General features: G+C 50.0%; 1 long non-coding RNA gene across 1 annotated transcript in view; it reads left to right on the top strand.

Annotated features, from left to right (window-relative positions):
- Positions 1 to 2,040: 2,040 nt before the first annotated feature.
- The window catches only part of LOC119566631, a 36,930-nt gene continuing 26,660 nt past the window's right edge, over positions 2,041 to 12,310 (top strand). Inside the window, exon 1 of the long non-coding RNA XR_005225910.2 lies at positions 2,041 to 2,658. This is a non-coding gene — a long non-coding RNA (uncharacterized LOC119566631). The remainder of the gene's footprint in view (positions 2,659 to 12,310) is intronic.

Below are 12,310 nucleotides of genomic sequence, written 5' to 3' on the forward strand. Positions count from 1 at the left end.
GGATCTGGAGCACTAGATGAGACTAGGTCTCCCCCTCACCAGCCACTGGGGGGAAGAGCTATGCACTAAGTAAGGGAATTAGAACTGTGGTACCCCAGGGAAGTGGGCTGCACGGGGACTGACTCAGCAGGAAGCTGTGGTCAGCAAACTGAGTCTAAGAGGAGTGGCTCAGCAGGAAGACTGGAGTCACTGAGGACTCGAGTTCTCAAGGAAGAAGCCCTTGGGGTGCTGCTCAATTCCAGAGTAGGAACCTTGCAATCTAGCCAGACCAGGCAAGGATACTGTGATGGGTCCTGTTGGATTGGTTAAAGACTGAGCCCAGGGAGGGCTGCAGAAAATGACACACCAACTGAAGGTACCGTGGTGGGCCCTCTTGGACTCTCTTAGAAGCCTGAGTCCAGGAAGGGCTGCAGGACATTGGGGACATTTTGGACTCTGTACCCCAAAAGGGGTTTGTTTGTTTTGTACATGAACAGCATGTGACTTGGCTGGAGGGCTGAGCCACCGAAGACCTGCCTGACAAGCACAGTGGCAGACTGAGGGCACTGTGAGCAGAGAAAAAATTGCAGGGATGCACACACTCAACCAGGGGCACTCAGATTACTCTCTTACTGGAGCACACAGAACCTCTGGTATGCACAGCTGGGGGACCCTGCTATGGGAGTAAGGGGTTGGTTGATATATAGAAACCTTAGTGGGGGACATTGGTGGTGGGGTGAATGGGGGCACACAGAACCCCTTGTGTGTGGGGGGGAGATTGGAGGAGTCTGAGAAGTGGGGAAGAAGGAGACACAGAGCCCCTGGCATAAGGAGAGAGGTAGCAACCAGAGTGGCTGATATGGAGGAAAGAAGGGGGAAACGGGAGGGGCCACAGAACCCCTACCAGTGGTGAGAATGTAGGGAGTCCCTGAAATAGATGAAAATGGGAGGGTGGTACACAAGGAGCTTGTGGGGGCATTGGAAGGATGCAAGAAACTCCTGGTGTTGCAAGCCAAAGCCTGCAGAAGCTATGAAGTATGCATCCCCCCAATTATAAATTAATTCTATTTAATGCCTAGAATTTTCATGAGGTTGCTGCTTTCGAAGGCAGTTGGCCATCTCTCTATACCCTCAGTGGATTTCCAGTTTTCACATACATATGTTAAGGTCTATCTCTTGTTTGTTTTCTGTGACAGTTGTATAGCTGGGATGTGGGCCGCTAACTAGGACAGGTGAGAAAGATCTATGTGTCTTGGTGTAGGCCTTGTGACTAAGATTCTTGGGTCTTTGATGTGCCAGATGTTTGAAGTCTCTGAGTAGTTAATCTTTCCCTGTTTGCAAAGAGGTAGTGTTGGACAGTATGTCTTAGTATATGTCATTTGCAAGGCAAACTTCTGAGTAGGCAAACAGTGGAGTTTCAAAGGGGATGTGAAAAGAAAAGGAGTACTTGTGGCACCTTAGAGACTAACCAATTTATTTGAGCATGAGCTTTCGTGAGCTACAGCCTGCTCACCCTTGTATGCCTCCAACTGTATAGAGTGCTGCCTTGTCCTCTTACCACTGGTGGTTAGAACTGCTAAACCTCCTCTCTGATTTCCTGTGTTTCCTTGGTAGCCAGTTCCTTTCTTCCTTAAATCTGAGGTGGTAATGGTTCCCAACTCTGGTTTCCCAAGAGTTCCTCAGCCTGAGCTGTAGCTCACGAAAGCTCATGCTCAAATAAATGTGTTAGTCTCTAAGGTGCCACAAGTACTCCTTTTCTTTTTGCGAATACAGACTAACACGGCTGCTACTCTGAAACCTGTCAAAAGGGGATGTGATAGCCTTGCTTGCCAGGTACAGTTCTATGATCAAGGCTATCACATCCCCTTTTGACAGGTTTCAGAGTAACAGCCGTGTTAGTCTGTATTCGCAAAAAGAAAAGGAGTACTTGTGGCACCTTAGAGACTAACACATTTATTTGAGCATGAGCTTTCGTGAGCTACAGCTCAGGCTGAGGAACTCTTGGGAAACCAGAGTTGGGAACCATTACCACCTCAGATTTAAGGAAGAAAGGAACTGGCTACCAAGGAAACACAGGAAATCAGAGAGGAGGTTTGGCAGTTCTAACCACCAGCGGTAAGAGGACAAGGCAGCACTCTATACAGTTGGAGGCATACAAGGGTGGGCAGGCTGTGACTCCTCCTGGTCCTCGTCTCTCTGGTAATTCCACAGACCTAGAAATTTCCAATAGTCACCAGGTCCTCCGCACTGAAACAACTGATTGAATAGAACAAAGAGGAGTATGGGACCCATCTGTGTGGGGCTGCTCAGCCCAACCCAGGAGAAAATCAAATGTTTTCATACAGAGATCTCCAGTCCTCCAAGACTATCCTTTTTGGGAATTCTATACTAAGAAGAATGGAAAGAACATTCTGCAGTGGACAGGCAGACAACAGGATGGTGTGCTGTCTTCTCAGAGCCAAGAAAAAAGTCACTAACATTGGACAGGCTTCTGAAGTTCAGGATCCACTGGTGTTAGTGCCGACATGCACAATCAACATTGCTTTGCGGGATACCTAACCGATCATAGATGACTTCAGGAAACTCAGAGTGCAGAAGAACAACGTCCAAGTGATCTTGGAGCTCCTTGTGTCGTGAACAAAGGAAGACAGAAGATCCTGGAAGTGAACCACTGGCTAGGTAAGTGATACGTGTGCTCTTTTTTTATATATATAAACTAAAATATGCTTCATGCAAAAGGTCTCTTGTAAGGTATCATTACAAAGTTTATAATCTACTGTATGGTCGTTCTATTTGTATAAATGTATCACTCTTGTATCTGAAACTAGAAATAATATAACTGAGGGCTTATTGTAGTTATGCAAAGTGAGGGCCATTAATGGTGGCTTGGAATCTTGATGGCTCCCGTCAACCAGGACAATTTACTGTGGATGGCTGTTTGCAGGCAGGCCTTCCTGTGAGTCAGGCTGGGAGGAATGAAGGCTTGGGGCCTCACAGGACATGTGATCATGCCACCTGAAATGGAATCCATCTTTAACCTGGTGCTTTTCCACTGAGAAGGAGGGGTGGGAACCCAGAGGGACAAAGGATTCAGATTCCCACCTTATGCAAAAGATATTTAAGTGGGTGGAACAGAACAAGGGGGGAGCCATCATGAGGAATCCCCTAGCTACCACCTGAGCTGGAACAAGGGCCGTACCAGGGGAAAGGATTGTGCCCAGACTAAGAAGGCATCCAGTCTGTGAAAGAAATTCTTGAAACATCTGAGGGTGAAATTTTATCTGTATTCAGTTTTTATTACTGTACTAGACTTAGACTGGTGTGTTTTATTTTGCTTGGTAATTCACTTTGTTCTGTCTGTTACTACTTGGAACCACTTAAATCCTTCTTTCTGTACTTAATAAAATCACTTTTTACTTTAACTGACAGTATATATTAATACTTGGGGGCAAACAGCTCTGCATATCTCTATCAGTGTTACGGAGGGCAAACAATTTGAGTTTACCCTGTATAAACATTATACAGGGTAAAAACAGATTTATTTGGGGTTTGGACCCCATTGGGAGTTGGGCATCTGAGTATTAAAGACAGGAACACTTCTGTAAGCTGTTTTCAATTGAGCCTACAGCTGTTAGGGGATGTGGTTCAGACCTGGGTCTGGGTTTGCAGCAGGCTAGCGGGCCTGGCTCAAACCAGGCAGGGCACTGAAGTCCTAAGCTGACTGGGCAGGAAAGCAGGGGCAGAAGTAGTCTTGATGCATCAGGTGGCAACTTCCAGGGGGTTTCTGCGATCCAGCCCGACACAGAGTAAGTAAAGTGTTTTCATTTTGTAGAACATTGGTCTACCTTCAATGGGGAGAGGGGACTGTACATTTCGGATGGCCTCCATCTCAGCAGAAGGGGAACCAATCTTCTTGGAGAAAGGCTGGCTAGACTAGCAACAAAAAGGGTGAAAAGAGGGAACAAATAAGTACTTATTTAGCATAAAAGTGAGGTAATGAGAGCAAAATTAATCAAGACACAAGGACTTAAAGAGAAGAAATTCTTTAATTGCCTATGTACCAGTGCTAGGAGCCTGGGTAATAAACACGAGGAATTGGAACTGCTCATTTCTGAGCATAAGTTTACCCAGTTGGGATTGCTGAACCCCTGGGGGGGAAGACTTGCATGATTGGAATGTTAAAATCACTGCTAAAATCAGGGCCATTCTTACCCATATGCAAAGTTGCAGCTGCGTAGGGCACCAGGAACTTTGGGGCACCAAATTTCCTGGTGCCCTGTGCAGCTGCATGCTGCTCCAGCCCCTGCTCTAGCTCTTCCCCAGGACTCCTGCTCTGCCCTGCTCCTTCCCTGCCCCCACTCCTCTGAGCTCTGCAGCAGGGCCGGGGCTGCACTCACAGCGGCGGGAGTACAGCGACCTGGCCTCAGCCGCCCTGCTAGCGAGTGCTGGTTCCCACCCCCCATCCCCCAAGCCAGCCCTGCCCCCCATGGAGGCCTGGGGACCGCTCCCCCCCGCAGAAGCCTTGGTACCCCCCTCACTACATCCATCTGATTATGTCCGGGGAACTAGTCTGGCCGCAGGGTCTCACGCCGCGGTAGAGGCAAAACAGTTACTCACGCCCGGTTGGCGGGCAGTAGCGAGTCCCACACTCCAGTCCTTGGACAGGGCAAACTGTGTTAAGCAATAAGCCCAAGCCCTGTGTTAGGGCAGGCGGCAAAGAGTCCGTGGCTCAGGCCCTCAGGCAAGGGCTGAGCAAACAAATAAGCAACTGGGGCAATGCAGTGTTTGGGACTCAGGCCCTCAGGCAGGGGCTGAGCAAGCAAATAAGTTCAGGAGGCCCAGGCCCTGGCTCCGACAGGCCTGGGAGAGGGGGAGACTGCCACCTGCACACTGGGTGGCAGGGGGTCGGAGGCCCACCCACTCCACTGCATCCCAGCCCGGGGCCCTAGTAGCAGCAGACGGCCTGCTGCTGTGTCAGTGGGGATCCTGGCTGCAACCCACTGACATCGGCTCTGGGTGTGCTGCAGCCAGACTAGGGTCGGCTGCCCCCGGGCTACTTCCTACCTCCCTCTCTAGAGGTACCTGCGTCTGGATGGTGTCCTCCAAGGAATCAAGCACCATGGGCTCCTCCGGGTACCCAGTGAGCGGTAGGCTTGGTAGCTCCTCTGGGTAACTTGCCACGGGCAGGATTAACTGCTTCTCTGGGGTCTGGTCGGCTTCAGGCCTCGGCTGGTCTGGCCAGTCCTCAGGTCAGTCGCCAATTGCCAGCGTCTCCCAACCAGGAGCTAGGCCAGAGGTTTCTCTGACGGCTGAGTCTCTTGTAAGTTCTGGGGTTGGGCTTTTGTACTTCCTGTCCTGGGCCTTGACTTCTGGGAGGTGGGCATAGGCTCCACTGGCTCCCCCCACTTTAGCATCCAGAGGGGCACGTCCCTCTACGGGGTGGCAGGGAACCACGCTGCCTTGCTACATAGAGGTATAAAAGAAACAAAATCACTGTCTGCCTGTGTAAGGGCCTTCTCTCACTGTTTCAGTCTGAAACCCTGTTCTTAAGCTAAGGCCTTTGGCTAAACAGTGGGAGCAGCCATAAGCTGGGAAGCGAACGGTCATATCCTCACATTCCAAACTAGTCATATTGAAATAAGGTGATCGGATCTATCACCTCCAGAGAAATGGAAGAGCCTAGAAGATGCAAAAGGAAACTTAGTTTGATAGATTTCTGTTTGGTAAGAACTCACTTATCAATAGACACAGCTGGGAAACCCTTATGTCTTTATAGATGTAGTTGTGAAATCCTCACTTCTGCATTGTTTTGTCATTATAGGTCCCACTTTGTTGTTGTTTGCATGGTTTCTGTCTGGTTCTGTGATTGTTTCTGTCTGCTGTATAATTAATTTTGCTGGGTGCAAACTAATGAAGGTCGTGGGATATAATTGGTTAGCTAATCATGTTACAATATGCCAGGATTGGTTAAGTAAATTTCAGTAAAATTATTGGTGAAGGTATAGCTGAAAATATTACTATATAAATTAGGGGCAAACAGGAAGTAAGTTGGGATTTGAAAATAAGGAAAAAAAACTTGGATTTAAGCTTGCTGGAAGTTCACCCCAATAATCATTGAATTGTTTGCACCTTCAGACTTCAGGTATTGTTGCTCTCTGTTAATGCAAAAAGGACCAGGGAAGTCAGAGGGTGAAGGAATAAGCCCTCAAACAGAAACCACCAAAGGGCACTGTGACGGGCCTAGCACTGCACCGCCCCTTTGTGGCAAGGGTGGGATGGCATGTCGGAACCTCACCACTCCCAAGTCCACGTGCTCGCCTCTCTGTGGGCGGCCCGATGCGGCCTAATGACCTCCCTCCATGCAATCACCCCTTGGTCAGGGCAGTGTGCCCTAACAGCCGAAGTCCATATAAATCGCCCCCAGCATTGGAGCAGTGCAGCCCAATGGCCAGAGTCCATAGAACTCTCCCCTCACAGGCGGGTTAGTGCAGCCTAGTGGCCGGAAATCCATGTAACTCGCCCCAAGAGTCAGGGCAGTGTGGCCCAATGGCCAGCATCCATATAATCATCCCTCTCAGACAGGCTAGAGTCTGTATGATTCCTGTGGTGTGCAGGGGTGGTAAGGGGACCCAGGCCTGCCCTCTCCACCAGGTCCCAACCTAGGGCCCTGGTAGTGGCAAGTTCCCCTTACCACGAGCTTGGTGGGGATCCACCGGAAACATGCTGAGCCTCTGTGTGGCTCTAATGCTGTTCTCCTCTAAAGTTCCCCTGGGTCACTTCTCACCATAACCTCCAGGTTCTCTGATTAAGGCCTCCTCTGGTCTGTTCCCCTCCTGTGACGTACTCCGGGCATCAGGGTGTGTTCTGGCTTGGCTGGCCTCAGATCCTGGAGCTCACGCTATCCGTCCTTGGGAGCTGGCAGTGTGCCTCCTTCCCCTCTGGCAGTCAGCCCTGACTGAGCAGCTCTGCAGGCTTTTATACCTGTTCTCCAGCTAGAGCATGCCCAGCAGAGCCTCAGGAGCGTGGCTTCCTCTGCTATAAAGGAAGGTTTAACCTCTGTGGTACCAGTGTGGGGCCGCTCTGCCCCGTCACAAGCACAAGATGAAATCTATAGTCAGCAGAGTAAAGGGAATAAGACATTTTTAAAGTATATCTGGAACAAAGGAATCCTAATAATGGTATGAGTCCATTACTAGATGGAAATAGTAGAATTATCAATAACACAGAAAAGGCAGAAGTGTTCAATAAATATTTTTGTTTATTTGGGGGGGAAAGCCAGATGATGGAGTCATATGATGATTAAATACTTTCCATTCCAACTATTGGAAGGATGTTACTAAACCTTGAGATTTTTAAATCAGCAGATCCATATAACTTGCATCCAAGAGTTTTAAAAGATAGCTGAGGAGCTCTCTGGACAGCTAGTGCTGATTTTCATTAAGTCTTGGAGCACTGGGGAAGTTCCAGAGGACTGAAAGAAAGCTAATGTTATGCCAACATTTAAAATGGGCTAACAGGACTACCCATGTAATTACAGTTATTCTTCAAGATATGTTGCTCATGTCCATTCCATTCTGTGTGTGCACACGCCCACGTGCATGGTCGTTGGAGATTTTTGCCATAGGTCGGCAGTGGCGCCCCCTTGAGTGCCACACCTATGTACAGTGTATCAGTATACTAAGCGTCAGTATATCAGGTGCTGCCGGCCCTATGCCCTCTTGGTTCCTTCTTGCTGGCAACTCTGACAGGAGGGCAGGTAATGGAATGGACATGAGCAACACATCTCAAGCACCTGTTACGAAAATGTAGGTGTGACGTTCCCCTCTGGTGTTGTCTGGACCGGTGATCTGCGAGGTCGCTCCAATCCTTGACTCTGGGAGCCTGATCTGCTGTGAGAACCCCCACTCCTGGGCTGTACACGCACAGCCTCTGGCATGTAAGCTGCTCCCAGCTATTTACAACCGAATGACACTATCTCCGGTCCCAGTCACAACCCTAGGAACCTCCATCTTGCAGTGTCCAGTTATGCCCACTGGACGCTGCAAGCTTATATGAGTTCACCAATTTAACAAAGAAATTGATATGTACCAGGCTTGTTATTCCAAGGGGAGTCTCTGATGCACTTCAAACCAAATGCACTGCTTTGGGTAGAATAAACAGATTTATTAACTATAAAGCTAGATTTTAAGTGATTATACGTCAAAACATAAGTCAGATTTGGTCAAATGAAATAAAAGCAAAACACGTTATAAGCTGATCTTAACACTTTCAGTGTCCTTACAAACCTAGATGCTTCTCACCGCAGGCTGGCTGGTTGCTCTTCAGTCAGGCTCTCCCCTTTGATCAGCGCTTCAGTCACTTGGTGTGGTGTCTGTAGATGTAGGTGGAAGAGCATGACAAACATCTATTCCTTTTATCATGTCCTTTCCTCCCCCTTGGCTTTGCCCCCTCACCCTCCCATTCAGAGTCAGGTGAGCATTACTGAGTCCCTCCAAGCAAGGTTGAGTAACTCCCCTGGTGGGGCCTCACCCAGGTGAGTCATTGCATTGTAACTCCTTTGCTGGACAATGGCTGTTGATGGGTTGTTTGACATCCCACTTGGGCATTGGTTACTTTCCTTGCTGTTGCCTCTGGGGAGCTAATAGCTGGCTGATTTTTCCCCAACTTACAGCATGTTTTAGTGACAACCATGCTACACAATTCTCATAACGTCATATGCATTAATGATATACATATATGGATATAGAAATGACTTTCAGCAGATCATAACCTTTTCCCGATTCCTTACAAAGCATGCTTTATACGTAAGATGACGATTATATGAAAATGAGGAATATGGGGGTTACAGCACATTCCCCCAAGAGACAGAATGTCACAGTAGGTAACCATTTTTTCTTTTTCGAGTGCTTGCTCATGTAGATTCCATTCCAGGTGACTCCACTGACACTGCTTATGAGGTGGGCTCAGAGTTCATGGTCTTACAGCATGCAGCACTGTTCTGCTGAAGCAAACATCATAGCAAGCCTGCTGGGTAAGTGCATAATGGGACATATATGGACAGAAAACCACGTAGTGGCTCTGCCAATCGAAGAGATCTGTAATCTGAGCCAGGAAGGCCGCTGATGATCCTTGTGCTCTCCTTGAGTGTGCTGTGACTATTGCTGGTGGAGGTACTTTTGCCAGCTCATAGCAATAGCGGATGCAGGCTGTGATCCAGGACGAAATCCTTTGAGCAGACACTGGGTGACCTTTCATCGTGCGTGCCACTGCAACAAACAGCTGCGTTGCAAAATGGCTTTGTCCTGTCAATGTAGAAGGCCAGTGCCCTCTTGACATCTAGGGCATGCAACCTGCATTCCTCTTCTGATTTATGAGGCTTCAGGAAGAAGACAGGTAAGGATATGTCCTGGTCCGTATGAAAATGGGAAACTACCTTGGGCAGGGATGCCGGGTGTGACCGCAGCTGGACCTTATCCTTGTAGAATAGGGCAGTTCTGAAGTAAGCACCCTGATCTTAGACACCCTGCGGGCAGATGTTATCACAACCAGGAATGAAACCTTTCAGGAGACAAGGAGAAAAGAACAGGAAGCCAGAGGTTCAAAAGAGGGCCCCATGAGACTCAACATCATGAGGTTCAAGTCCCAGGTAGGGACAGGGTCCTGGACATGAGGGTAAAGACGCTCCAGACCTGAGCGAATGCTGACCTGCCTTGGAACAGAGGGTGGAAAACTGAAATAGCAGCCAGGTGGACCCTTATCAATGTCAGGGACAAGCTTGAGAGCTTGAAGTGCAGAAGATAATCCAGGATCACCTGCAGCGAGGCCTGCTCGGCACAGGTACATCGTTCCGAAGTCCAGCACGTGAACCTTTTCTACTTGGCCAGGTAAGTAGCTCTGGTGGAGGGTTTTCTGCTACCCAACAAGACCTGTTGAACCCAGGCTGAGCATTCCCGCTCTTCCACATTCAGCCATGCAGTAGCTATGCTGTCACGGGTAACACACCAGCTTTGGGTGCAGCAGACTGGCATGGTTCTGGGACAGAAGGTCTGCAGCGGGGCAGCTACTGAAAGGTCCAGCAGTGTGATGAACCAGTGTTGGTGAGGCCACTCAGGGGCTATCAGGCTAACGTTCGCCCTGTCCTGTTTGATCTTCACGAGGACTCCTGTGGATCAATGGCACTGGTGGAAAGGAATACATCAGGGCCCCAAACCACGAGAGCAGGAAAGCGTCTGACAGGTGAACCCCTGTCCATCCCCTGGAGTGAACAGAACACATGACATTTCCTGTTCTAACAGGATGTGAACAAGTCTACTTGGGGAGTCCCCCACTTCCAGAAGATCATACTGATCACCTTCAGATGCAGTGACCACTTGTGGCGAGATGAGAAGGTCCTGCTAAGGCGATATGCAGATATGTTACTTGTCCCGGGCAGATGCGCGGCTACCAGATGAATGGCCTGCCGCACACAAGTCCCAAAGGCAGAGAGTTCTTGGCAAAGGGCTGACGACCTGGCTCCGCCCTGCCTGTTAATGTAATACATCATGGCGGTATTGCCCATGAGGACCTACACCACCTGGCCCCTCAGGTGGAGCAAGAAAGCCTGGCAGGCCAGGCGAACTACTTTGAGCTCCCTGACGTTGATATGGAGGGCCAGATCGTCTTGCAGCCAACAGCCTTGCATGCTGAGCTCACCCAGGTCCGAATCATCAGAGATCAGGGGAGAGGGCCGTGAAGGGAACTCCCTGCAATACTGACCCAGGGCTCATCCACCAATCCAGGGACCATAGGATGTGATCCAGCACCCTGACTACCTGGTCTAGGCCGTGCCTGTTGGGGACAAAAACCAACAACAGCACCATCCATGTTGACATGGCCTCGGGTGCCATGTTGGGGTCTGGTTAAGGGACTGAACTGCCCTTCTGTGCCTGAGGAATCCCCTTCCAGTGACCACAGTGGGGCCGTCTATGCCTGCATCTGCCTGCTGACCATCACCACCAGAGACCAGTGCCTGGAGTGAGCAGATTGGTGCCGGTATTGAAGGAACGGAGATGTGATGGAGCGCTCCGTCGGGGCAGGCAACCGAGATCTGTGCCGAGAGAACATCCTGTGGGAAGGCGAACAGTGCCGGTAGTATGGAGACAGACGCCTCCCTCTAGGCAATCTGTGTAGAGACGGTGGGGACCGCAATCACAGTGTCAGTTTCCAAGGGTGAGCCCCAGAGGATCTGTGCTGCGACTCTGGTCATCTGCGGTGCAGAGGTGGAGAGAACTGTCTTGTTTCAGGGGATCGGTGGCGCTCCACTGCCCCCTGAGGGGTCTTTGCAGCTGGCTTGCCCTTGTGGGGAGCCTTTTCCTGTGGCATGTGCTGTGTCAGTGGAGTGGGCAGAGGCTTCTGCTCTCTCGGTGCCAGCGGAGCTTGGGAAGGCTTCAGTGCCGTCAGGAGTTTGGGTCCCATACTACTCCCGGGAGTTGGTGAGGGACATTTTTAAGGGGTCAGGGAGGCACAGACGTGTGGCTCCAGAGTGGCTGGGTGGCCCAAACTGGGTCTCTTTTTCCATGGCCCTTCTTGCCTGCTGCTGGGGAGCCATGCTTCCTTGCTTTCTTCTTGGGCACCAGCAACAGGGAGTGGTACTGGGCAGAGCCCAGTGCCAGGGGCGCACTGCACGCTGAGGCAGACATACCCAGTGAGTCTTGGTGGGACGGCTCAGAAGCCGGACGAAGGGCAGACTCGATGAGGAGAGCCCTCAAACTAATATCCCACTCCCTCTGAGTCCTGGGCTGAAAGTTCTTATAAATGCAGCACTTGTCCTTTATGTGATTTCCTCCTAGCACTTGAGGCAGCTGTTATGGGGTCACTTACAGGCATAGGCCTGTTACAGTCTGTGCAGGGCTTAAATCTGGGACACCGGGGCAAGCCCTGTCTGGGGCAAAGTCCCCAGTGGGATTCTAACTACTAACTGCATGTAACAACTACTTAACGCTGACTATTATAGACAAACTATATTTACAAGGCCCTAAGGCTCGAAGTCAGTACAAACAAAACCGGTAGCTCTTGCTATGCAAGGAAAGGTGCTCCGACTGACCACCACGGGCAGTAAGAAGGAATTGAGTGGGCGTACGGCCAGCAGTGCCTAATATGCCAACGCATAAGCATGGCACTCCAGGGGGCGCCACTGCCGACCCAACAGATACCACTAAGGCAAAAATCTCTGACCGCACACGTGGGCATGCACACACCTAGAATGGAATTTACATGAGCAAGCACTCGAAGAAGAACTATACAAAATCAAATTAAATGGCACACATTAATGGATTGAAAACTGGCCAATTGA

This window comes from Chelonia mydas, chromosome 5 (genome assembly GCF_015237465.2).
Source record: "Chelonia mydas isolate rCheMyd1 chromosome 5, rCheMyd1.pri.v2, whole genome shotgun sequence".
Taxonomy (NCBI): Eukaryota; Metazoa; Chordata; order Testudines; family Cheloniidae; genus Chelonia; species Chelonia mydas.